A 26,672-nucleotide genomic window follows, 5' to 3' on the forward strand; every position below is an offset into this window, starting at 1 on the left:
CCCAGACAGGGGCATAGGTGGTAGAGATATAAAAATGCATTGCTTCCTTCCTCAGGGACCCTCAAGACTGTAGGGGACAGCTGGCTGAAGGCTGCATTTGCTGGGCAGGCAAGGAGAGCTCAGCTTTGGGAGAAATTGGAGGAGCTCTTGGTGCCCTTCCTGACCCCTTCCCCTGGCATTTTGGAGTTTGTTTGTGCCCCTTTGTGGGTCCCTGGCCCTTTTCTGACTGGAAAATACTGAATTGGTAAAGTTCTCTCTATGGTGACTCCTCCCAGAATTTGCCCTCCAGGCAAAATTAGCTGAGACAAAGAAGTGTTTTAAGATTTGAAAAGTGTACAAAAATTACAGAGGTGGATAATCTGGAACAAAATCTTGCCAGCTTTAGATACATGGGAGAGGAATATTTCCCCTGGGAAATAGAGGGGACAATGTAACTTCTGTAAGTGGGGAAACTCCAAAATAAACAAGCAAGAGCTCAGGATGAGGCAGAAGCCCAGGGGGACAGGAAAAACCCTGCACATTGCATTTGCCTTGGGCAGACCTTCCCTACAGAAGGGATGGAGGTCAAGAATCTGTCTTATCACCTTCTGGTCACAAAACAAAAACCATGGAAATAAATCCTAGCATAAATCTTTTAAAATATAAGAGTGGACAGTGTGCAATAAAAGTGCAAGACAAAGAAACATGAAAAAATGCCCCACCCAAGGGAACAAATAAAAATATAGAAAATACCAATGAAGAAGGTGAGACTGTGACTACATCAAACAAAGCCTTTATACAAATGATCTTAAAAGCATTCAAAGCAATGAAAGTACAGAGAAAGAACTGCAGGATACCAGGAAAACAATGAATGAACAATATAAGAGTCTAAGAAAAGAGATAGAAATTATAAAAGGGAACCAAACAGAACTACTGGAGTTGAAGATCACAATAACTGGAATGAAAAATACCCAGAAAGGTTTTAACAACATGTTCTAGTTTGCTAGCTGCCGGAATGCAATATACCAGAAATGGAATGGCTTTTAAAAGGGAGAATTTAATGAGTTGCAAGTTTACAGTTCTAAGGCCGAGAAAATGTCCCAATTAAAACAAGTTTATAGAAATGTCCAATCAAAGGCATCCAGGGAAAAGATACCTTGGTTCAAGAAGGCCAATGAAGTTCAGAGTCTCTCTCTCAAGTGAGACGGCACATGGCGAACACAATCAGGGCTTCTCTCTCAGCTGGAAGGGCACATGGTGAATACGGCGTCATCTGATAGCTTTCTCTCCTGGCTTCCTATTTCGTGAAGCTCCCTGGGAGGCGTTTTCCTTCATCTCCAAAGGTTGCTGGCTCGTGGACTCTCTGCATCTCATGGCTTCATCGTTCTGCTCTCTCTGAATCCCTCATTCTCCAAAATATTTCCTCTTTTATAGGACTCCAATAAACCAATCAAGATCCACCCAAATGGGTGGAAACATGTCGTCCCCTAATCCAATTTAAAAACCATTCTTGACTAAATCACATCAACCAGGGAGATGATCTCATTAGTTTCAAACATACAGCATTGAGTAGAAATTATTCTACCTTTATGAAATGGGATTTATATTAAAACATGGCTTTTCTTAGGGGCCATACTTCCTTTCAAACCAGCACACAGCAGAATCACATTAGAAGAAGAAAGAATTAGTGAACTTGGAGGCAAAACACTTGAAAAGAGTCAGGCTGAGGAAGCAAAAGGAAAAACAAAATATTTAAGGCAAAAATAGCCTAAGACAGCTATGGGTCACCATCAAGTGCATCAATATATATGTTATGGGACTCCCAGATGGAGATGAAAGAGAGAAAGGGAAAGATAATGACAATAAATTATGACAGAGAACTTCCTAAACTTAGCAATAATGTGCATATGAACATCACTAAACAGGATATACATGGAGAAAAATGCACCACATCATATATTGATCATACTATCAAATGCAAAGGATGAGGAGAGAGTTCTGAAAGCTGCAAGAGAAAAGCAACATGTTAAATATGAGGGAATCCCAATAAGATTGAGTGTTAATTTCTCACTAGAAAACATGGAGGCAGAAGGTACTGGGGTGAAACAAAGGACTGAAAGAAAACAACTGGCAGACAAGAATTTTATATCCAGCAAGACTGTCTTTCAATAGTTGAGGGAGAGATTAAGACATTCTTAGATAAACAAGTTGAGGGATTTTATCACCACTAGACCTGTATTTTAGCCATGCTGAAGAGAGTCTTCAGACTGAAAGGAAAAGACACTAGACAGCAATATAAATTAGCATAAAGAAACAGAGATCTGCAAAAAATGTAACCATTTGGGTAATTACAAATTTCAGTTATTATTGTATTGTTTTCTTGGGTTTGTAACTCCACTTCTTATTGGTGCTAAAATGCAAATGCATAAAAAGTAATGATAAATCTAGGTTTTTGGACATACAATGTACAAAGATATGAGTGGTAACAAGTACAAAAAATCATGGATGAACAGAAAAGTATAAGAAAAGTATATGTGCTAGTATCTGGACTTAATGTTGAATAAGCAGAAGATTTCAATATGCAATTGAAGTTAAGTTGGCATCAACCAAATAGGATGGTTATATATTTAGAATGTTATATTTTAATGCTATACTAACCAGAAAGAAAACAGATAAAAATAAACCCATATAGAAATGAGAAGGCACTCAATATGGTACAACCCAAGAAAGCAAATAAATATAGAAGTGGACTTTAACAGAAGTGATGAACAAAAAAGATATAAGTATTACAAACTCTAAATAGCAAAATGGCAGAAGAAAAACCTGTGTTATGAGCAGTGGCTTTAAATGTAAATGGAATAAACTCACCAGTCAAAGGGCATAGATTGGCACAATGGATAACAAAGTTTGACCCAACTGTAAGCTGTTACAAGAGACTTGTCTTATAGTTAAAGATCCAAGTAGGTTAACAGTGCAAGGACGGAAAAATATGCACCCTGCAAGTAGTAGCCAGAAGAGAGCTGAGGTGGCTATACTAATATCATATAAAATAGACTTTAAGTAAAAAACATTTATGAAGGGCAAAAATGGTCATTACATACTGACAAAGAGAAAATTCAACAGGAAGATATAACAATTTTAAATATATATGAACCTAATAGCAGAGCCCCAAAATATCTGAAGCAAATACTGACAGATTTGAAGGGAGAAACTGATGGTTGTATATTAAAAGTAGAAGACTTTAATAATGGATAGGACACTGAAGCTCATAAGGAGGTACAATACAGGACATAGAACTCTGTATCCAACAGAAATATAATACACATTCTTCTCATGTGCACATAGTTCATTCTTGAGGATGACCATATGTTGACTCATAAAATGAGTCTCAATGCAATCAAAATTATTGAAATCATACAATGTGTATCCTCTGACAACAATGGAGTGAAACTAGAACTCAATAACAGAGGGAGAAAGAGGAAATTCACACATATGTGAAAATTAAACAACATACTCTTAAATAACCAATGGGTTAAAGTGGAAATCAGAAGTGAAATTAGGAAATATCTTGAGGCAAAAGAAAATGAAAATGCAACACACCAAAACTTATGAGAGGAAATGAAGTCTGTGCTCTGAGGGAAACTTATAGCTCTAAATGCTTATATTAAAAAAGAAGAAAAACTTCAAATCAGAGAGCTAACCTCAAAACTGGAAGAACTAGAAAAAAAGAGCAAACTAAACTTAAATCAATCAGAAGGAATGAAACAGCAAAGATTAAAGTGGAGATAAATTAAATAGAAAAAAATATAGTGAATCAACAAAACCAAAAGTTGGTTGTTTGAAGAGGTCAACAAAGTCAACAAATCTTTAGCTAGACTGATGAAAAAAAGAGAGAGAGGATACAATACTGAAAATTAGAAATGAAAAGGGGAATATCAATACAAACTTGGCAGAAATAAAAAGGATTGTAAGTGGATACTATGAACAACTGCATGCCATTACAATAGATAACATACTTTATCTACAAATAGATAAGAATTTCTTAGAGTCATGCAAACTACACACATTGATGCAAGAAGATATAGAAAATCACACACACACACACAAACAACTATTAGTAAAGAAATTGAATCAGTAATAATGATTTAAAAAAACACAAAATAAAGCCCAGAGCCAGGTGGCTTCACAGGGGAATGCTACCGAACATTCCAAGAAGACTTAATTCCAATCATGCTCAAACTCTTCCAAAAAACTAAAGGGAACACTCCCTTAATCATTCTGTGAGGCCAACATCATCCTCATACCAAAGCTAGATAAAGGTGAGGAAAACTAACAACCAATATCTCTTATGAATGTAGATGCAAAAATCCTCAACAAAACACTAGCAAACTGAATCCAACAACATATTAAAAGAATTGTAGCTCACAATCAAGTGAGATTTACCCCTGGTATGTAAGGTTGGTTCATCACAAGAAAAGCAATTAATGCAATTCACATTAACAGAATGAAAGAAAACAAACACATGATCATTTCCATCAATGTAGAAAATTCATTTGACAAAATATACATTCTTTTCTTGAAAAAAAGTACTTAGAGTGAGTGCAAGGGTAGATCAATGCTAGAATTCTCACCGGCCATGTGGGAGACCCACATTCAATTCCCAGCCCATGAAAGAAAGAAATACATTTTAAAATGTTAATTAAAAATCTTTGGGTGGCCACGGTGGCTCAGTGGCAGAGTTACTTGCCATGCCAGAGACCCAGGTTTGATTCCTGGTGTCTGCCCATGTAAAAATAATTAAATAAATAAAAATCTTTGAAGTGATAGAGTGTGAAGATATCTCTGGAGTAAGAGGAAGGAAACTTGGATTCTAGTTATGTGTGTTTTATATCTCTGATTTTTGACAACCACTTACTAGCCATTTCTTCATATTAAAAGAAGTCATCTCAAAGTCTCTATTTAGCTTTAAAACTATGTAATTTACATTCACTTTACTTAAGGATACACCTATAGGTCAAGCTCAGCACAACATGTAACTTTTTCTCTGCATTGTCATCTTCACTGCCAGTCTTAGGCAAAATTGTGCAAGAGATAAAGTTTATTTTTGAATATTTCTTCTCTAGTTTAGGATCTTCCTTGCCATATTAGTATCATATTATTTTCCCTACCCTTCTGGATGCCCCACAGCATGATGCTTTTTCTTCTAATACTTGTAATTTCCTGAACCTCAAGACTTATTGCTGCTATGTGTATTCCAGTGAAGGCTTCTTATCAAATCACATCAGACTGACCCATGTTTTATCTCATCAGGGCTCAAGATAATCTGATAAATACCACAATGGGATTTGACTTAATAGCTAATTTCTAGGTGGTTGTTGTAGCAATTTAATCTTGATCTTTTCAACGTCATCTTTTTGTTGCCTGGTCCAGTAGTGACTAAGGTAGGAATTTTCAAACCTGCTAGGAGCAAACAGAATCTTCTCCAATGGACAGAGAATTTTATAAAGGTAATCCTGAAAGAATTCCTTAAATAATCTATAACAAGTCTGAGCCCTGGTAAGTGATGCATTCCACTGTTTAATAAAATCTTTTTACAGTGAAAAATAGTTTAAAATTTAATTTATAAAACATTTTTATCAGAATTAATTTATTCAAAAAATATTTGAGACCTACATGATGTCAGGCACTATTTAGGGCACTGGGGATATTTTGGGCACAGAATACCCAAAATAAGGGATATGATCCCTGTTCTTAAATAGTGCTTATTTCTATAATGGTCTATAATATCTTAGTGATGCATGTGGCACATCACCCAGTGATAGCACCAGTGCCTACTTTGCTTTTCAAAGAAAGGGTTTGGTCTGTTAGGTTTCTTCCAATTCTAAAAGAACTGTTTTGGTATAATTCAGATGCAACTGTTTAATCAAACTACTTTATACAAATCACTTCATGTCATTGTTATAAAGGAGTAAATGTGATTATACCGTTTTTTTTTTATTTGGCATAACTATGTGATTCTGTTGAGTCAGTTAAGTACATATTAAATTGCATATGAGTTAAAAATATTAGTTTCCAAATATATAATATTCCAGTTTGTCTGTTAATTAAAATGGGCTTTAAAAGATTATGTACTGAATTCTAAAATAATTTTATCTGAGTACAAATAAACAGGTGCCTGAACTAATTTACAAAAAAGGAATTTTCTGTGTAAAAATCAATATGATTTCTAAAATGATGTGCTAAGTAAACTACAGATTTATGGAACATTATCCAGGTAGTGGATTAAGGTTTATGCAGTACTTTCTCTTTCTCGTTTCTACACAAGAGAATGAAATGGTCATAATTCAAGTGTTGCAGTGTGTAACTGAGGGAATTTTTAGAGCTCAAGTTTTTTATGTAGCTGGGCAATTTTTTGTAAGGCAGTGGTTATTGTCCTTTATTATGTGAATGATGAATGGTTTGTTTTTTGTAGAGATTACAAAAAGGAAGTTAAACCTAGAAATAAGATAAGTGTTATATAATTATTACAGCCTTAAGGATAAAAATACTTACTGAGGTTCAAAAAACTGCTAAATTACATAGTCTTAGACATTAAATGATTGCAGAAGAATGTAGCAGAAGCATGTAGTACAATTTGAATGATATTCCCAATTAGGAATTCTTGGTTCTATTTTACTTGAGTCACACTGCATAGGAATTTAGAACCTAACTTTCTTTTATAGGTTATCAACACCTTTGCCACCATTGCACAATTCTGTCCTAATAGATACAGAAAGTTCATGAGGCACGTTGTCACAGTATGCACAAGTTCATCTCATTTATATTCCAGTAATTTTTTTTCTTCTAACCATTTCTCTATTCAATTTACATACACTGAACTTTTATGTTGTCAGTAAAAACTATCTGGGGGAAGATGGCTGAATAGAGTGACTCAAGATTAGCCCTGCTCCATGGAAAAGTTACAGAAGGGATAGGAGGGGGACAGAGACTGTGATTTGGGTGTGTGGCTGACCTGGGAGAACCTTCTGCACCACATGGGGCAGCTGTGGTTGCAGAAGCCAAGGAACAGAGAGGTAGAAAGCTAGAGCCTGGCACAGAGGTGCAGGGCCATGAAGCCTGTGGGAGTGCAAAGACAGGAACCAGGGACCAGGAAATAAGCCAGGCTGCATTCTTTGGGCAAGTTACCCTCATCAGTGCAGTCCCAAGAGTGGCAATTCACCCCACACCCCATGCACCTGTACACTGTCATCTGCTCCCATTTCACACACTCCAAGCACCCCCACCCCACCAGCTCCCGGTACACATACCTGCTATATACCCCACCCTAAGTGCAGCTCAACCCACCTCTCCTACACCCTTCCTGAGCACTACCTCCCCCTTCCTGTTCCCTGGGGCTGTTGCCAGTGCATAAAGACTGGCAACTGGGGTAGCCTAACTTCCATACCTAGGCTACCCCTGCCCTATACCCATAGTGTCGCACAGACTCACTTCACCTACCCTGAGCTCTGCACATACATTTAGAGCACTCTCAGGCCCATACATATGAACAGGACCCAAAGCACATTATTAAGCTCTGGGAACTACAATTTATAGAAGTCCTAGAACTGCACATGCACACAGCCCTCAGTCACCCTTCCCAATTCTGAGAAAGTGCTGAACTGCACATCTGGGTCACATCTGCCCCCAATCCATGAAGCCATATGCCAACCTGCTGCCACAGCTCTATACATGTGCACAAATGGCCCCATGCCTCAAAGAAGCCCAATGAACTGCAAACAGAATAAATCCAAACAGACCTTTCCCAAGGCACATACAAATCAGTCTGTCAAATATTGAAGAGAAGCAGAAAATCCTGAAAATGATAAGAGAAAAATGATCTACTACTGTGATAGATTCAGTTGTCAACTTGGCCAGGTGAAGACACCTAGTTCTATTGCTGTGGACTTGAGCCAATGGTACATGAACCTCATCTGTGCCTAATTACATCTGCAGTCGGTTAGGAGGCATGCTTGCTGCAATGAATGATGTTTGACTTAATTGGCTGGTGCTTAAATGAGAGAGTCCAACGTAGCACAGCCTAAGCGGCTCAGCATTCCTCATCTGAGCACTCGCAGCTCAGCCCAGGCCTTTGGAGATGCAGAAAGGAATCACCCCAGGGAAAGCTGTTGGAACCCAGGGGCCTGGAGAGAAGGCCAGCAGAGACCATCCTGTGCCTTCCCATGTAAGAAAGAACCTCAGTGGAAAGTTAGCTGCCTTTCCTCTGAAGAGCTAACAAAATAAATCCCCTTTTATTAAAAGCCAATCCATTTCTGGTGTGTTGCATTCTGGCAGCTGGCAAACTAGAACAACTACATACAAGGGAAACCAAATGAGACTGAGTTCAGACTATTCAATTAGCACCCTGGAGGCAAGAAGGCAGTGGTATGATATATTCAAGATCCTGAAAGAGAAAGATTTCCAGTCATGAAATCTCTACCCAGCCAAATTGTATTTCAAAAGTGCAGGATATTAAAGTTTCCACAAACAAATAAGTCCTGACAGAATTTGTCAACAAGAGACAGGCCCTATGAAAAATAGTAAGAAGAATTCTGTTGACTGAGAAAGAAAGATGGCAGAGGGAGGAGGGCACAGCATTGAAGAGTACCACTGAGGGTAATTTAAAGAATACAAAGAGAAAGAGGAAAAGAATATATAGATCTGACAAATAAAATAAAAAAGATGGTGGAATCAAGAAACACCTTTTCAGTAATAACTTCAAATATTAATGGCTTAATTTACCAATTAAAAGATACAGATTAGCAGAATGGGTTAAGAAACATAATCCAGCTATATGCTGCTTACAAGAGACTTATCTTAGACAGAGAATACAAATAGATTGAAAGTGAAAGGATGAAAAAAGGTTTTCCATGCAAGTTGTAACCAAAAGAAAGCAAGATTAGCTATACTAATATCAGACAAAATAGACTTTAAATGTAAAGACATCATAAGAGGCAAAGAATACTATATACTAATAAAAGGATCAATTCGCCAAGAAGATATAACAATCACAGATGTTTATGCTCCCAATTAAGGAGCTCCAAAGTACATGAGACAGACATTGGCAAAGCTGAAGGGAGTGATAGATGTTTCAACAGTAGTAGTAGGAGACTTCAATACAACACTCTCCTGTATAGATATAACAACCAGGCAGAAGATCAACAAGGAAATAGAGAAGTTAAATAACTTGATAAATGAATTAGACTTAAAAGACATACATAGGTCATTGCATTCCATAACACAAGAGCATATATATATATATATATATACACACACATTCTTTTCTAGTGCTCATGGAACATTCTCCAGGATAGATCATATGCTGGGACACAAAATGGGTCTTTAGAAAATTAAAAACATTGAAATTATTCAAAGCACTTTCTCTGATCACAATGGGATGAAGCTGGATTTCAGTAACCACCAAAGAACAAGAACATTCAGAAATACATGGAGATTAAATTACACACACTCAACCAGTGGGTCAAAGAAGAAATTGCTAGAGAAATCAGTATCTATCTGGAGATGAATGAAAATGAGAATACAACTTATCAGAAATTATGGGATGTGGCAAAGGCTGTGCTGAGAGGGAAATTTATTGTCCTAAATGCCTATATTAAAAAACAAAAAAGAGCAAAAATTGAGGACTTAACAGCACACCTGCAGGAATCTGGAAAAAAAAAAAACAGCAAACTAACCCCAAAGCAAATAGAAGAAGGGAAATATCAAAGATTAAAGAAGAGATAAATGAATGGGAGAACAAAAGAACAATAGAAAGAATCAATAAAACCAAAAAAGTTGGTTCTTTGAGAAAATCAATAAAATTGATGGGCCACCAGCAAGACTGACAAAGAAAGACAGAGAAACAATGCAAAAAAAAAAAAACAAAATCAGAAATGAGAAGGAGTGTGTTACAACAGGCCCTGAAGAAATAAAAGAAATCATAAGAGGATACTATGAATAACTATACAGCAACAAACTACACAACTTAGATGAAATGGACAAATTCCTGGAGACACACAAACAAGCTACACTGACTCAGGAAGAAATAGAAGATCTCAACAAACCAATCACAAGTAAAGAGATTCAAACAATCATAGATGACCTTCCTACAAAGAAAAACCCAGGGCCAGATGACTTCACAGGGAAATTTTATCAAACATTCTATAAAGAACTAATGTCAATCCTGCTCAAACTTACAAAAAATTGATGAAAAAGGAACTCTACCTAACTCATTTTATGAAGCTAATATCATTTTAATATCCAAACCAGGTAAAGATGTTATAAGAAAGGAAAACTACAGGCTGATCTCCCTAATGAACACAGATCCAAAAATTCCCAATAAAATATTAGCAAATTGAATCCAAAGGCACATTAAAAGAATTATACACCTTTACCAAGTAGGGTTTATCCCAGGAATGCAAGGATAGGTCACCACAAGATAATCAATTAATGTAGTACAGCACATTAACAAATCAAAAGGGAAAAATCACATCATCTCAATTGATTCTGAAAAAGCATTTGACAAAATTTAGCATCCTTTTCTGATAAAACACTCCAAAAAATAGGAATCAAAGTTAACTACTTCAATATGATAAAGGGAAGATATGAAACCAATAGCCAGTATCATACTCAATGGAGAGAGACTGTTTTCCCCCTAAATCAGGTACAAGACAAGGAAGCCCACGGTCACCACTATTATTCAACATTGTGCGAGAAGTTCTAGCTAGAGCAATCAGGCTGGGCAAAGAAATAAAAGGCATCCAAATTGGAAAGGAAGAAGTAAAACTCTCATTATTTGCAGATGACATGATATGATGGAAGGTCCTGAGAAATCTACAACAAAGTTACATGAGTTAGTAAACAAGTTCAGCAAGGTGGTGGGATATAAAATTAATGCACAAAAATCAGTAACATTTTTATACATAAGCAATAACCTAGCTGAGGAGTCAGCTAAGGAAAGAATTCCATTTAAAATGGCAACTAAAAGAATCAAGTACTTAGGAATGAACTTAACTAGGGATGTAAAGGATTTGAACATGGAAAACTACAGAACAGTGCTAAAAGAAATCAAAGGAGCTCTAAAGAAGTGGAAAGACATTCCCTGCTCATGGATAGGAAGGCTAAATATAGTTCAGGTGTCAATTCTCCCCCAAATTGATCTAGAGAGTCAGCACAGTACCAATCAAAATTCCAACAACCTACTTTGAAGATCTGGAAAAGCTAACTACTAAATTCACCTGGAAAGGAAAGAGACCCCAAATAACTAAAAGCATCCTAAAACAGAAGAACAAAGTGTGAGGATTAACACTCCCTGACTTTAAAACCTATTACAAAGCCACAGTGGTCAAAACAGCATAGCACTGGCACAAAGATAGAATCATTGACTAATGGAATCAAATCAAGAGTGCAGAAATAGACCACTAAATCCATGGTCAACTGATTTTTGACAAGGCCTCCAAATCCTATGAACTGGGACAAAATTATCTTTTTAAACATTGGGCATGGCAGAACTGGATATCAATAGCCAAAAGAATGAAAGAGGACTCCTATCTTATGCTCTACACAAAAATTAGCCCAAAGTGGATCAAAAACCTAAATATAAGAACTAGCACCATAAAGCTTCTAGAAGAAAATGTAGGGAAACATCTTCAAGACCTAGTACTAGAAGGTAGATTTCTAAACTTTACAACCAAAGCACAAGCAACAAAAGAAAAAAATAGATAAATGGGAACTCCTCAAAATCAAATGCTTTTGCACTTCAAAAGACTTTGTCAAAAGTGAAGAGGAAGCCAACTCAATGTGAGGAAATTTCAGAAATCACATTACGGACAAAGTTTTGATTTCCTGTATATACGAAGAAATCATACAACTTAACAATGAAAGGACAAACAACCCAATTATAAAATGGGCTAAAGATATGAATAGGCATTTTTCTGAAGAGTAAATACAGGTAGGTGTCTCAAAAACATATTAAGAGATGCTCATTTTCATTGGCTAAAAGGGAAATGCATATCAAGACTATAATGAGATATCACCTCACATCTTTAAGAATGGTGGCTATTAAACAAACAGGAAACTCTGAATGTTGGAGAGGATGTGGAGAAACTGGGACACTTAGCATTGCCTTTGGGAATGTATAATGGTGCAGCCACTATAGAAGACTGGCAGCTCCTTAGGAAATGAAATATTGAGTTGCCCTGTGACCCTGCAATAGCACTACTTAGTATATACCCAGAAGAGCTGAAAGCAACAACACAAACAGACATTTGTACACTGAAGTTCAAAGCAGCATTATTCACAATTGCCAAAAGATAGCAACAAACCAAATGCCCATCAACAGATGAGTGGATCAACAAAATGTGGAGTATAAATGCAATGGGAATATTATGCAGCAGTAAGACAAAATGATGTCCTGAAGCACATGACAAGATGGATGCACCTTAAGGATATAATGCTGAATGAAATTAGCCAGACACAAAAGGATAGATATTGTATAATTCCACTTTTGTGACCAGCATAAATGTATAAACAGAGGCTTATAATAAAGAATATAGGGGACTTAGAGATACATAGAAGCTAGAGATGGATGAACCATTTGCTAATGGGATTGAACTTCAATATAAGGGAATACACAGGAGTGAAGGTTCTCTAGTGGGTCTGTAAGTAATATGACCATATTGAAAATGAACAAAATTAAAAAGGATTTTATAGACCTACATGTCCCACTGTTTAACACTAGAAATATGAACTAGTTCTCACAAGAATTACTTCAAAGATAGGATTCTTATGTAAAGAGTGTTTAAGTTCAGGGTACAGGGAGAAAACTGCTAATGCATGCTATGAGCTATGTTTAAAAGGAAACTATCAGCCATACCACAGAAACAGCAGAAGTAAATAATGGGGGGAGGGACAAGAGTTAATAGGAGGTTAAGATCTCCCATTTGGTAAGGGTGTATTTACTGGTTTTCTCTCTCTTGGGAACAATGAAATCATCTAAAATTGAGAATGGTGATGAACTGTGGACTTTGGGCCCTGTACATGATGCCTGATAAATGCAGATACCTGATGGATGTACTGACTCAGAAGTAGATTGGTGAACAATGGTGTATACTTATGAATGACAGTTATGCTGCTACAAAAAAGAACAAAGTTGTGAGGCATGCAATGATGGGAATGAACATGTGGGACATTTGGGGAAACAAAATAAGCCAAAACAAAAGAACAAGAATGGTATGGTCACCTTTAGAAAATGCATTTAAGAAAACAGGGGCCTAGATTGTAAGCTTTTAGAGCAAATACATTAAGTCCAGAGTGGTGAGTACTATTTCTGGATTTTGAGAGGTGATTTTATATATATATATATAACCTGACATTTAGTGATAAGAATGAAGTCAAACAGGTTGGGGATAAAGTAATTCAGAACATAGGGGTAAGGAAGACAGTGTCTATATTGTAGAACTACACATCCTCTTTGAGACCAATGGAAGAAAGTTTTGTTTGGACTGTAACCTAAATTTTCTGTACTGCATAATCTAATTCAACCTATCTGCATAGCCCCTTTGAACAATCAAAATGCAGAATAAGAAAAAGGTCTTTTAATTGTATATAGATTATTATAATGCCTGATACATCATAGAGTATAGTAATTAGATAATCAAAAAGTATCTGCAAAGTCCCCTGAGGGATGGGAGGAAAATAAGAACTATTAAATCTTACCATCAAGGAATCCCCTTATACTGTTTCAAACTTTAGGAACACCCAAATCAATAGGCCAGACCTTGATCATAAAGCTTATGTAGGCAGTGGAACTTATGTGGGTAGCAAAGAAGCTTAGGTTACCTATAGGTATGCCTAAGAGTTATTTCTGGAGGACTTCTTTTGTTGCTGAGATGTGGCCTCACTCTCTCTAGGCCCAACTCAGCAAGTGAAATCATCGCCCTCCCCACTACATGGTACATGACATTCAGGGGTGAAAGCCTCACTGATGACATGGGAGATGACTTCCAGGGATGAATTTAGACCTGGCACTATGGGATCAACAATTCTATCCTGACCAAAAGGAAGAAAAGAAGTGTAATTAATAAAGTATCAGTGGCAAAGAGAGTTCAAATAGACTTGAGCTGCTACTCTGGAGGTTGCTCTTATACAAGCTTCAGTTAGACCTTGCCACCTATTCTAACCTGCCAACCCCCAATGAGGACCATTCCAGCCAACCCTAAAGAACATGTAGCAATATGTAAGATTCCACAAGGGTTCCATGCACTTGAGTAACTTTTCAGGAGCCTACACCCTCCAGATGGGTCCTTGGTCCAGATAAGTCCTGAACCCAGCCCTGTCTCTCCAGAACATCAGATAGATCAACCTCCCTACCCCATATTATTGACAGATACTTCCAATATGAAAAATTTAGAATCACCATAGCCCAAACACCCCTAGCGAGAGGGATGGAAAGATCAAAGGTGATGGTAAAGTTATACAGAGAAGATAGGATTTAACAAATGTATATGAATGCTAAATCATTAAATTGATATCTCTTTTAGTCTCCAGTATTTTAGGGCAACTAGAAGTAAAAACCTAAAACTGTGAAATTGTAACCCATGTCAAACTCTGAAATACGTTCTACAACTGATTGTGGTGCTGTGCTGTGAAATTTATAGTTTTTTGTAGTTATGTTATTTTTCACAAAAAAAGAAGGAAAAAAAGTGGATTGTGATGATAAAAAATATTTAAACTCTCTAGTCTCCTGCATTCTGGAGCAGCTAGAAGGAAAAATATGAGAGGATCATATGCTAGCCCATGATAAACTCCGGGATCTGTCCTGTAACTACTTGTTCAAGAGTGCTATTGCTTTTTTATTTCTTTCCTTTATATGCATGTTATAGCATACAATAAAGAAGTAAAAAAAAAATCTGAAGTCAATTCCATTTGTCAAAAATTAGTCCCTTGATAATTATATATTAAAGATTTTTAACTTCTATGTTAATATTGGGTAGCATGAATTCTGCATTGAGAAACTGAATTGCATTTAGGTGGTAGCTGTAAATTCAGATTATGAAAATTATTTTTGTAATTAGAGAAATTATAGGTTTACAGAAAAATCATGCAGAAAATACAGAAGTCCTGTTTACCTCCCTCCTATTATTAAGTTTTCATCAGCATTGGTAACTTTGTTACAACTGCTGAATGAAACTCTTTTTTCCTAAAGTTAAGTTCACATCAGTTTTTGAAGAATAATCATTACTTCATTAAGATATGTGTGTTAGTTTAACAGTTTTAAGTGTCTGTTTGGGATGTTGATAGGCAACTTAGATGAGTTCAGGGAAAAAAATGTTATCTACCTAAATGTCAGTTTCAGTGAGTTCCTTTCACTCCCCCCAAGAACTAAATGGATCACATTTTCTCCAAAAGTTTCTAATTCAACTGTCTTGTGTTTTGATATTGAAAATACTTTTACTTTGTTCCTTTGAGAGCCAATTTCTTACTAGTACCATTTCTTAACATATCATGTTTATCTGGAACGTGTTTTAACTAATTTTGTATAGTGCAAATGAAAACATGCACATTTTGTACACTGTCCTTTTTTTGCATGTGGGACATATGCGGTGTGATCCAGTTCTCATCATTTGGTTACGCTGACCTAGAAATGTTGGTCATATCAAACATTAAATTCAAAATTGGCCACTATTAATTAAAAGTAACTTTTAAATGTTTATAGCAGTATGTACTGTGAAATGATCTGAAATTTGTAACTTTTTTGTCATGAACTGTACTGCTCCTAATTATTGCAATGTAATAAAACTAGTTATGGTGACTAAAAATAACCACAATGAGATAATATTTCACACCCATCAATGGAATATTATTCAGCTATAAAAAGCAATTAAGTCCTGTTACATGTAACAACACTGATGAACCTTGAAGTCATCATGTTGTGTGAAATAAGCCAGATGCAAAAGGACAAATATTACGTGAACTCACTGATATGAAACAATTAGAGTAAACAAACTCAGAGTCAGAATCTAGAATATGGTTTACCAGGGGATGGGGTGGGGATAGGGAGTGAGAAATTAAGGCTTAATATTTGCAGGGCCCCACTTTGGAACAATGGATATGCTATGGTGATGGTGGTGGTGATTAGTAGCATAACATTGTGATTGCAATTTCCAACACTAAAATATATAGCTGAATACAATTGAAAGGGGAAATGTTAGATTGCATATGTGCCAACAGAGTAAAATTTTTTTTAAATATCCACGGAACTACACTACACAAACAGGACTTTAATTAATAACACAAATATAAAGATGTATCAGCAATTGTAACAAATGTTCCATACCAATGCAAGTTGGTAATGGGGAAGGCTATAGGAATTCTTTATTTTATACATGATTATTCTGTAAACTCACAACTTCTCTAATAAAGCTATAAAATTCAGTAGGTATAGAGAAGATTTGAACATCATGAATTGAAAATGTTAAGGAGCATAACCAGGACACAGTAGTCAGCAATTGCAGCATTTACATTCCTTACAAGCACCCACAAAAAATTCAGCACATGCTAGGATTTAAAACAAGTATCAGCAAAATTTAAAGAACTGAAATTATATAGAATGTATTCTCCAAACATAGTAAAATTGAATCAGAAATAAAAACTGAAAAGAAATATGATAATCCACACATGACTGAAAATTAAGAGACAAACTCCTAAAAAATGCAGGGATCACAGAATATTCCACAATGAAAATAAGAAATATTGAAAAAAAGTGTGTATGTATGTTTATGTATAAAATCAGTAAGCTAAAAGATAAAAAGGAACAAAAACCTAGGATTAAAGAAAACAGGAAGAAATAGTGATGATGAGAAGAAAGCCCAATAAATTAGAAAACAAATCTACAAGAAAGAGAATCAAGAAAATCAAAAGTTGGTGCTTCAAAAAGATTAAGAAAATTGTTTTAAGACAATTAATGAAGAACAAAGAGAAGGTCAAAATAACCCATACAGCAGTAGAAAATGGGGTCATCCCAATAAGAGGGCCCTGAACCCATGGGTAAAAGGCTGCATAGAGATGCCTTAGGGACAAATAGGAGGCCTCTCCACGGGGAAGAGCAAGAGTAGGAGGAAGAGAAAGAGGAGGAGGGGGAGGAAGAACAGGAGCAGGAGGAGGAGTGGGAGGAGGAGGAATGGGAGGAGGAGACCCATCTTGGATTTTCTAAGATGTCAGAAAATATGGATAAGCAAACCAGTGGTCCAGGTGGTTTTAACTTTAGGCTTCAGAAAGGTCAGGACCAATCCTCCCATTTAGAAGTCTCATAAACACAAAGCCAAGCCCAAGTAAATGGGCTCCTCCAAGGGTGGGCTCACCTCTTCCACCCATCAAGAAGAGAAATCAGGACTTCAGAGCAAATGGAGGAGGATAACAGGAGACACCTGTAGTATGGAGGTCAGACGTTCCATTTTTCTTATGCTCTTTTGTAAGACATTTTATATCTTTTCCCCAAATAAGGCCTAATTTGGACATTTACACATTAATTTCAATTTAAAATTAAATTTCAATTTAATTTTAAACTGCTCACAACAGTTAAAGGGGAAAGTGAACTCCAAAAGCAGCCACATTTCAGCATCAGGAAATGAGATTGGGGACAGCTGCTGTTCTGTCTGCCTGACTTATTCCCTGGCAACAACCTGCCACTTTCAGTGGGGAATGCTACAGCCACATACATGTGATTCTGGGGGACTTCTGTGACCACCTTTCCCCCTGGGATCCTAGCCAGTGATCAGAGCCACTTCCCAGAAGTGACAATGGGGGTTGGGGGAAGAGGGTCCCTCTCTGAGCAGGTGCTGCTGGGCAGGGATGTGGGGTCTGGCAGGTGAGGATGCCAGGGGTCAGATGTGTCTTGGTTAGGGGTTCTAGGGGTCAGGATGTTGGATGTCAGGGGTATGGAGGGTAGGGGATATTTTGTGTCAGGGATGCTGGGGTTCAGGTGTGCTGGGCATCAGGGGTGCTATGTTCAGGGATGTAGGGAGCTCAGGGGTGTGTGGATGCTGAGAATCAGGAGTGCTGGGGTTGAGGATGTAGAGGGCCAGGTGTGCTGGGATCAGGGTGCTGAGAATCAGAGGTGCTGGGGTCAGGGAAGTGGGGGTTCAGGGATGCAGATGTCAGGGGTGCTGGGAATCAGGGGTGTTGCAGTAAACTATGTGGGGGGTGGTGTTGGGGGGGGTGGCAGTAAGAGATTCTGGGGCTTGGAGGAACCACTTGTAGGGCCTGGGGCCCCCACGGACCCAGCACTGGCCAGGCACCCCCAGTGGAAGCAGCCATGCCAGACACAGCACAGCCTGGAGCTTCAAGCTGCACACAGCAGGCACCACCGTGGGGGCTCCTTGTCCTCAGGGTCTACATGGCCCACAGCACACCCTACCTTCTGTCTCCAGGGCCAGCAACCTGAACCCCTGGAAGTGGCCTCCTGTGTCTCACCAATAACATCAGCAGCTATAAATAGGCACCTCTACCAGGCAGCTAGGACTCCTCCCAGAGGAAGCCTTTAATTTTTACAGTGAGACTGGGTGGCACAGGACAGCCCACCACTTAGAGGCCCAGGGAGACTCTATGATTTGCACATTTCCCACAATGGATGTTTAAGACCCTTTGTAATGTACAAAAGAATACCTAGGTCAATATGTAAGATTTCACAAGGGTTCCATGCACCAGAATAACTATCTCAAAACCTACATCCTCCAAATGGGTCCCTGGACCAGATAACTCCTGAAACCTTGAAGACACAGCCTCTCTAGAACATCAGATACCTCCATCTCCCTATCCCATATTATTGACAGATCATTCCAACACGAAGAAGTTAGAATGGCCATAGCCCAACACCTCTAAAGAGAGGGACAGAAAGAGCAAAGGTGATGGTGAAGTTATACAGAGAAGACAGGATTTAACAAATGAATAAATGCTGAATCATTAAATTGATAACTCTTTTAGTTTCCAGTATCATAGAGTAGTAGAAATAAAAACATAAAATTGTGGAACCGTAACCTGTGCCAAACTCTGAAATATTTTCTACAACAAATTGTGGTGCTGTACTTTGAAATTTAATACTTTTTTGTATATTTGTTATTTTTCACAAAAAAAAAAGAGAGAGAAATTCAGTTGTGATGATAAAATGTTTAAGCCTTCTAGCTCCTAGATTCCTAAGCGGCTAGAAGGGAAAATCTGAGAGGATAATATGGTAGCCCACTACAAACTCTGGGATCTGTCCTGTAACTACCTGTTGAAGAGTGCTTTGAAAACTATTGCTTTTTCATTTCTTTGCTTTGTATATATGTAATGCAACATATACAAAAAAAAAGGATTTTTTAAAAAGACACTTTATAATGGTTAAAACAGGCATTGCACCTTTAGGCTAAGGAGGATCTGCCAAGAGTAGGAGGCAATTTCCTCTAACAGCAAGCTCCTCCCCTGCCTACATCACTCACAATTCTATAAATCCAGAAAGGAGACTTTTTAAGCTAGTACTTAATTATGTGTCCCTTGGAGTCTTGGGCCCCTATGGAAGTGGCCTCTTCAGGTGATTCCCCATGGCCCCCTGCAAAGCCTTCTGCAGACTGGGTGATGAGAAGAGGGAATGGGGGTGGGGTTGTAGGTAGTGACCAGGGGAGTTTAAGGCAGGGGGCAATTCTGTTCAACTGGCCCCCGACCCCCTTCCCACCTGCCCCCAGTCTCCCTGTCCACCCCATGCCCCACTCTTCAAGGTCCAGTACAGCAGTGAGTAACCACCCAGGGGCCAGGGCCTGCGGGTTCTGTTGGAGGCCCTGACACCTTCCATCCCACCCCTCCCCAGTGCCCCATTCCCAGCCCCAGCCCACTCAGCTCTTGCCCAAAGGAGTGTCCAATTAACCCGAAAAGGACAGGAAAGGCCTGTCAAACTAGCAGGCTCTACAAAGACAGCTCCAAGGCGTTTTCTTCTCACATTTTAAGGGTTCACATAACTCAAACCCCAGAAGAAACCCCTGGGTCAAAAACAGAGCGCTGCCCCCCACCCCCGAGAAGGGTGACAAAACCTGGGCAATCTCCAGATCTTGATTGCAAACATGTGACCACACAACAGAACAGCTGTCCAGAGAAGCTTCTTCATTGCATAGGGCAGGTCTCACACTCTCACCTGTACTGAAAACAGGACCTAATGCAGACGGGGGTGGCCTCACGGCTGACCCAGGATTGACCCCAAAAGGGCAGCAGCAGAGAGGGGTCATTTTCATTCTCCGGCCCTGCAAGCAAAAAGGTCCTTTCTGCAGCCACGGATGCCCTAAAGACGGGCTGTATTAATGGGCTGCGTTTCAACCCCTCAAGCCCTAATTTCCCACTGTGTCGCCAGAAAATTCAGGGACACAGGCAGCTTGAGCAGCCGCCCGGGCCCTGGCGCGGGTAACCATATTTTTGTGGCTGTACTCGGAGAGGGACGCGCGCGGGCAGGGACCGCCGCCTCAGGAGTAAGGGGCCGATAGGAGCGTCCTTCAGTTGCGTCACCGAAAGCCCTCGGTTCTCAAGGCCGGCTGATCTCGCCCGGGGCCGCGGCGCCCCCAGCCGACCCTGTGCGGACCCGCTGGGTGGTGAAAGCACGCGCCCCCGGGGAACCTCGGCCCTGGCGCCCAGAGCCGCCTGATGGCCCCGGGACGCAAGAATGTGCGGGTATGGGCGGGGGTGCGCGGCCGGCCTCAGGAGGACACCAGAGGCAGGCGCACGTGGCGGTTAGCAGTGAGCCGGCGCGGGCCCTGAGTCCCTGCCTCCCTGCGTCCTCACCGAGCCCTCCGCGCCGGCGAGCCCAAACCTCTCCCCACAGCACGTCCTGGCCGCGACTACCCACGAGCCGCTCACCTGCTAGACGAGGCGACAGTACCAGCGCCGTCTCCACGACTTGGCCGCCCTGCGGACCTGGTGCCGAACACTGCGCTCCCGCCTGGCCCCATCCCGGAAGGTGGCCGTACCCGCCCTCACGCTAATTGGCGGTGGCCCCGCCCCCAGGACCCACCTCTGCCCGCCTTTGGGGCGGCCAGCGGAGCGAACACCGTGAGCCCAGCTGTCTCTTCCTTAGAAGGCTGGGTCGCCGAAGGACCGCGATCCCGCCTGCGAGGGGTCGCGGCAGGAGGGGTTCGCAATTCGGCGGTTTCAGCGGGGCGAGAGGCAGTACTCGATGGCACCTGGGTCCCGCTGGCACCACCCAGGATGCTGGTGAAGGTGCACCGCCAAGAGCGCTGGAGCTCCCGGAAGCGGCAAGGCTGGAGCCGGGGTCAAGGTTCAACCCTGGGTGCAGTCACAGAGCAGGGCCGGGAGGCTGGGAGGAGAGTGCTCAGGCTCAGCGCCGCTAACCTGGGGTCGGTGCGATACGACTCCTGGCCGCGCCTGGGTCTCACTGCCTGAGGTTTGGAGCCGTCGAACAGCCACAGAGCAAGCCCGACGTCGACTCCAGGAGCTTGGGAGGGTAGGATCTAGGCCCGTGCAAGGACCATAGCGCAGCGGGAGAGCTTGGCAAGAGCGGGGAAGTTTGGTAGAGAGAACAGGCAGGGGTGTTGAATCTCCAAAGCCAGCTCCGTGACTCAGTTTCTCTTTGAGGTTACTCAGCACTAAGCTGTGCTGTGACCTGGAAATTATTCACCATGCAAATAGGATAATTGGCACCTTCCTCATTTGGACTCCTTATCTATCCTATTAGTGAAAAAGTAAACTGTCCAGTCCATTTTCAGGACACACACACTCCACACTCTTCACAAAGGCAGTGGGCTCACATCTGTCCAGAGGTGGGCAGCGAGTTGGGCCACACACAATGGTGAAGGGGTCACCATCCTTGCATAAGGTGCTGCTCCTCCTCCATGATGGAGACAAGCGCAGGTTGTCTGAACAAATTCAGCCTGGAAAGGTGCAGTGGGAAGTGGAGTGTGGTAGAGTCGTGGATGCTGAGAGGCAGGGAGGTGGGAACCCCCTCAGAATGACTGACCCCCTGGAGAGGGTGCTTCACAGACCCTCTCTGGAGAATTTCCAGTTAGAGGAAGGTGCTTGGGATTGTGAATTCCATGCATCCACTGGGCTGGGCCATAGTGTCCGGTTGTTTGATCAGAAACTGGCCTTGCTGGTGCTCAGAGGTGTTTTGTTGTCATGGTTAACCATGACAACCAGCTGAGTTTAAGTATGCCCTTGACAATGTGGTGGCCTCAGTCCATCTGGTGAAGGCCTGGGGAGCAAAGTGAGGCATCCTGGGGAAAGAAATTCTGCCTCAAGGCTCCAAAAAGCTCTGATTCTCTAAGCTTTATGCCCACAGACCTTTCCTGCAAGACTCAGACAAGACAGTCCCACAGTTGTGAGCCAATTCTGTCACTAAGGCTCTTTACAGAGAGACAACTGGTGCATGTGGACACAAGAATAGACATATAGACATGGACATGGAGACAGGCAGACCTCCACCCCAGAGGTGCCACAGAACCACTCTGAGGCCCTAGCACCTGGAAAGAGGGCACCTGGGGGCCTGAAGAGGTGACACCTCCAGTGAGGAGGCACCCCAGCCTTGGAGGTACCTCTGGAGAGGAGACAGGTGGTAGGCCAGCACATACCCACCAGGAATGTGCTCTGCAAGCTCATGACCCCCTTGGCCTCATTTCAGCCCAGATGCATCCACAGGCAAGGCCCTGCCCCATGCCTGTACAGTGGAGGAGCTGCGGTTGGGGTCCCCAAGTCTGCAGGTGAAAGCAGTGGGCAGTGGAAGGCAGGAGGTCACAGTAGGGTAGGCAAGGGAACATGGCACTAAACTGAGTACAGCACAGAGCTTATTAAGATATTCCCAGCTAGCAAGACATGAAAATGGCAGCTATGGGTCTTTCTCTTCTAAACTACAGGCTTAGGAGCCAAGAGACCTGTCCAGGGTCCCTTCCTGCTGGGGTCTCCTCTCCTGGCCCTCCAGGACTTGGGTGGGACTTGGCACTGAGCTCTCAGAGCTCCTTGAGACGGCTCTTGCGTGTGGAAAACAGATGGGTCCCCTTCTCAAATCCCAGTGGCATCACCCATTGGATGACCACAGTCTGGGGATGACCACAGACTCCAGTTCATCATCCATGGGGATGACCATAGACTTGTGCAGGCTCAGGGCAGGGAACAGGTAAATCCTGACCTCACCCTGGGCAGCATGTGGGTCTGTATGACCACCTGGCTTGGATGGCAGGTCCCCACTGGCAGCTGTTTCCCCACTGACAGCTGAGTCCCCACCCATAGACTCAGCCTTTTTGGACTCGGGCAGTGGTTCCTGCTGGGGGTCACACCCCAACTGAAAGCTTGGCTCCTCCTCAGGCTTGTTGGCAACAGCATTTGACCCCAAGATCTGGGGCTTGTGGCCCTGGACAGTTCCCCAGAGCTCAGGTGCTAATGGGCTGTGGCTGTTGGGGTTTGATGTTCTGGGGAGCAGGGGCCTCTCCAGGGCTTCTGAGTTGAAGGGTCCCAGCCATGTGGAACCCTCAGCTGGAACTGGTGGATCACCTCCTGAAGAGGAAAGGAAACATCAGGGTGAGAGGCTGGGGGAAGGTCTGCAGAGGCAGGGCTCTGTCTGGGGCACAGGTGGGGCCACCTGATGGCATAGGACCAACATGGGGGTGTGTGCACCCCACACCCATATCAGGGTGGAGCAGGGGACAACTGCCCTCCTTTGCTGGATAGGGGCAGCTGGTCCCTGGGAAGACATTCTCACAGGTGGGTCTTGGCAGAACACAGTCCTAACCCAGGACTCCTGCATGCACCAGCCCCTTTTGCAGGATGGGGCTGCTGAAACTTATCAACAAGTGTATTTCCTGCATATGGGTTATTGTCTTAAATGTACCTATGGGTTTTACCCCCTCTGTGTGCTTGATATGTTTCACCATAAGAATAAAAGAAAATAACAGAAACAGGTGCAAGTGCCCAGCTGTGCTTCCTTCACTTCAGTGCAGTGGAGTGGCTCCTTGTACACTGTCCCTGCCTACTGTCTAGTCTCTGCAATGGGCATATCCATTGACCCGGCCTGAGGTGCCAATGTGCAGTGCTGTGATGCATATCACCCACCTGACACCCAGGCAGTCAGTTCTCTGATACCATCCCCCTCCCAGGACTGGAACTCCTGCTCCCAAGGTGAGCATACCAAATGCCCCCAACTTCGGGGGCATCACCGTTACTCCCGTACTGACCAGGGCTTGGTTCCCAAAGATTTAAATTTTTGCTTTCCCTATATAACTGCATAAATGGTTAAGCACTTTTCATATGTTCTTGGCCATTTGGGATCCTCTTTTGTGACATGCCATTCAATCATGTTTCTATTTTTCTTCCCCTTGAACCATAAACCTTTATATATTCTGGATACCAATCCTTTATCTGTTTGATTCAGTCTCCAGCCCAAGGAGCCCTTATGTTTTTGCTAGCTTCATGGACACTTGTAGGAATGCTTATAACCACATGTGAGCACATGAAAACATGATGCTCACTTGTTTTCAGAGTAATGGTTGATTCTGGTAATCATCCTGACACATGAAAGAACCTGCAAGCTCTTGGTTGCATTTCACTAAATCCATTAGTTTTCTTTTCCTCTTTCTTTTTTATTTATGACATCTGTTTGTACTTTATGATCTTTACAATCCACCTTAAATCCTTTCTGAAATTATGTAAAAATCAAAGAACAAAATAATAATCTTTCTGAACCTTCTTTTCCTAGTCTAGAAGTAACTGTTGGCTCCTATACCAGGGGCATGTTGCAAAGATTAAATAATTTTATGTAATCATGACATGCTCTTTACCATTGAAAGTGATGCACAATTCTATGGCATTATCACTGGAATCAATAGGAGTTTAAAAACTAAGTGGTGAGTACATTTAAATAAGAGACTGGGCCTTTTCAAAAGCACTCTGGAAAGAGCATGACATGCAAACAATGGAAGAACACTGCTACCTGAAACTACCTGTAAACTGGGAAGGCAGGGTGAGGTCAGCTGCAGTGAGCTTCCATAGAAGACACTGAATTTTCTGTTTGTCATGAATCAAACTCTCCCCTGGTACCATGCCTTTGGGCCCACCATGCTCTCCGCAGCAGGTCCAGGCTCCTGTGATGACTAGGCCTGGTGCTTATATGTGGGAGGTTGGTGGATAGCTCAGTTATGTGCCCAGCTCCACCCTTCATCTCTGCACAGAGAAAGGGGCTGGAGAAAGTGTGGGGGCTTCAGGCACTGTTTTGTAGAGGTCCTACAAGAGCTTGAATTGTGGTTTCTCATGGTTGTCTTCCAAGCCACTGAGGTAATCCTCACCTCCCATTCTCTGTCTTCCTTGGATTTTGATCCCACCCCATCAGATTCTGTACTTCCCAGTCTGTCTGCAGCCCACATATCTCCCCTGAACCCATGGCTGATGTGTTTGGTTCCTGCTTCTCTGAGGCCCCAAATTGCCTCTCAAATACGAACACTGTTTCCCAGAGAGCCACTTTCATGGGTTTGCTGTTTCTGGGGCTCCCTTCCCTTCAGCTTGCACATCATTTCCAGAAGGCTGTAGACCTGCAATCTTATCCTGCTGAGAGGAGACACTTACCCTGCCAGGGGCCTGTGACTCTGACCTGCCCTAAAATCTGCCCAAGGTGCAGAAAACCTCAGGTTATGAGGTGCTTGGCTTTTGACCCCTTTTATAGGGCTTTTTATATGGGAAGATGACATCAGGGCATGGTGTAGCACCCCCTTTCCATTCAGCTGTATTTTTGTTTTGTTTAGGGTCTAAATAAAAGACCCATTTTTGTTTAGGGTCTTCTTTAAAGGCTGTATTCAGCTGTAAGACAGAGTAATGTCATGAAGCATGTAACAATGTGGATGGACCTTAAGGATGTTCTGCTGAGTTGAAATTAGCCAGGAACAAAAGGACAAATACTCTATGGTCTCACTGATATGAACTGACATAAAATGAGTGAACTTGGAGAATTTCAGTTAAGAGTGCAGGTTTTTAGGAGATAGAAATAGGGTAGAAATTGTGTAATTGGAGCTGAAGGGATAGATTGTGCAAAAAGAACTGATTGTAAAAATCCAGAAATTGATAGCACAATTGTGCTCATTATTGTGCTCATTATTGAAGCACAATAATGTAAATACACTGAATGAAGGTGAATGTGAGAATGATAGCGCAAGAAGGGCTGGGACACATATGAAACCAGAATAGATGATAAAGACTGAGATGGTATAATTTAGGAATGCCTAGAACATACAATGATGGTGATTAAATGTACAAATTATTTTGTTTTTGCATAAGGGAAAACAAAGGAATGTCAATATTTCAGGGTGTTGAAAATAGATGGTCATTCTTATTTTAAAATTTCAACTTCTGTGTGAAACTAAAGCAAGAAATGTTTATTTGTTGCAAAATTTATATTTTGACTACTCCATTTCCTAATTTAACTGATATGGACAGTTTAATTGAACCGCGTAAGTGCATGGAACCTTGAATAGGGCATGAGATCTTATTTCTTTGCCCAGGTTAGTGTGATGCCGATAAATCCCAGAGTGATTTGAACAGTTAATAAAGAAGTATTTGCAAAGTCCCCTTGGGGGAATGGGAAAAAGGGGGAAAAATTCAACTTCCTTATTTGGAGAATTCCTGATTATTTTTGCAAGCAGTGGGGA

General features: G+C 41.3%; 1 long non-coding RNA gene across 2 annotated transcripts in view; it reads right to left on the reverse strand.

Moving 5' to 3' along the window:
* The window catches only part of LOC143669778 (uncharacterized), a 57,622-nt gene extending 36,346 nt beyond the window's left edge, over nt 1-21,276 (reverse strand). For both annotated transcript variants that reach the window (XR_013169054.1, XR_013169053.1), the window contains exon 1: nt 20,890-21,276. This is a non-coding gene — a long non-coding RNA (uncharacterized LOC143669778). The remainder of the gene's footprint in view (nt 1-20,889) is intronic.
* Between the last annotated feature and the right edge of the window lie 5,396 nt (nt 21,277-26,672).

This window comes from Tamandua tetradactyla, chromosome 26 (genome assembly GCF_023851605.1).
Source record: "Tamandua tetradactyla isolate mTamTet1 chromosome 26, mTamTet1.pri, whole genome shotgun sequence".
Taxonomy (NCBI): Eukaryota; Metazoa; Chordata; class Mammalia; order Pilosa; family Myrmecophagidae; genus Tamandua; species Tamandua tetradactyla.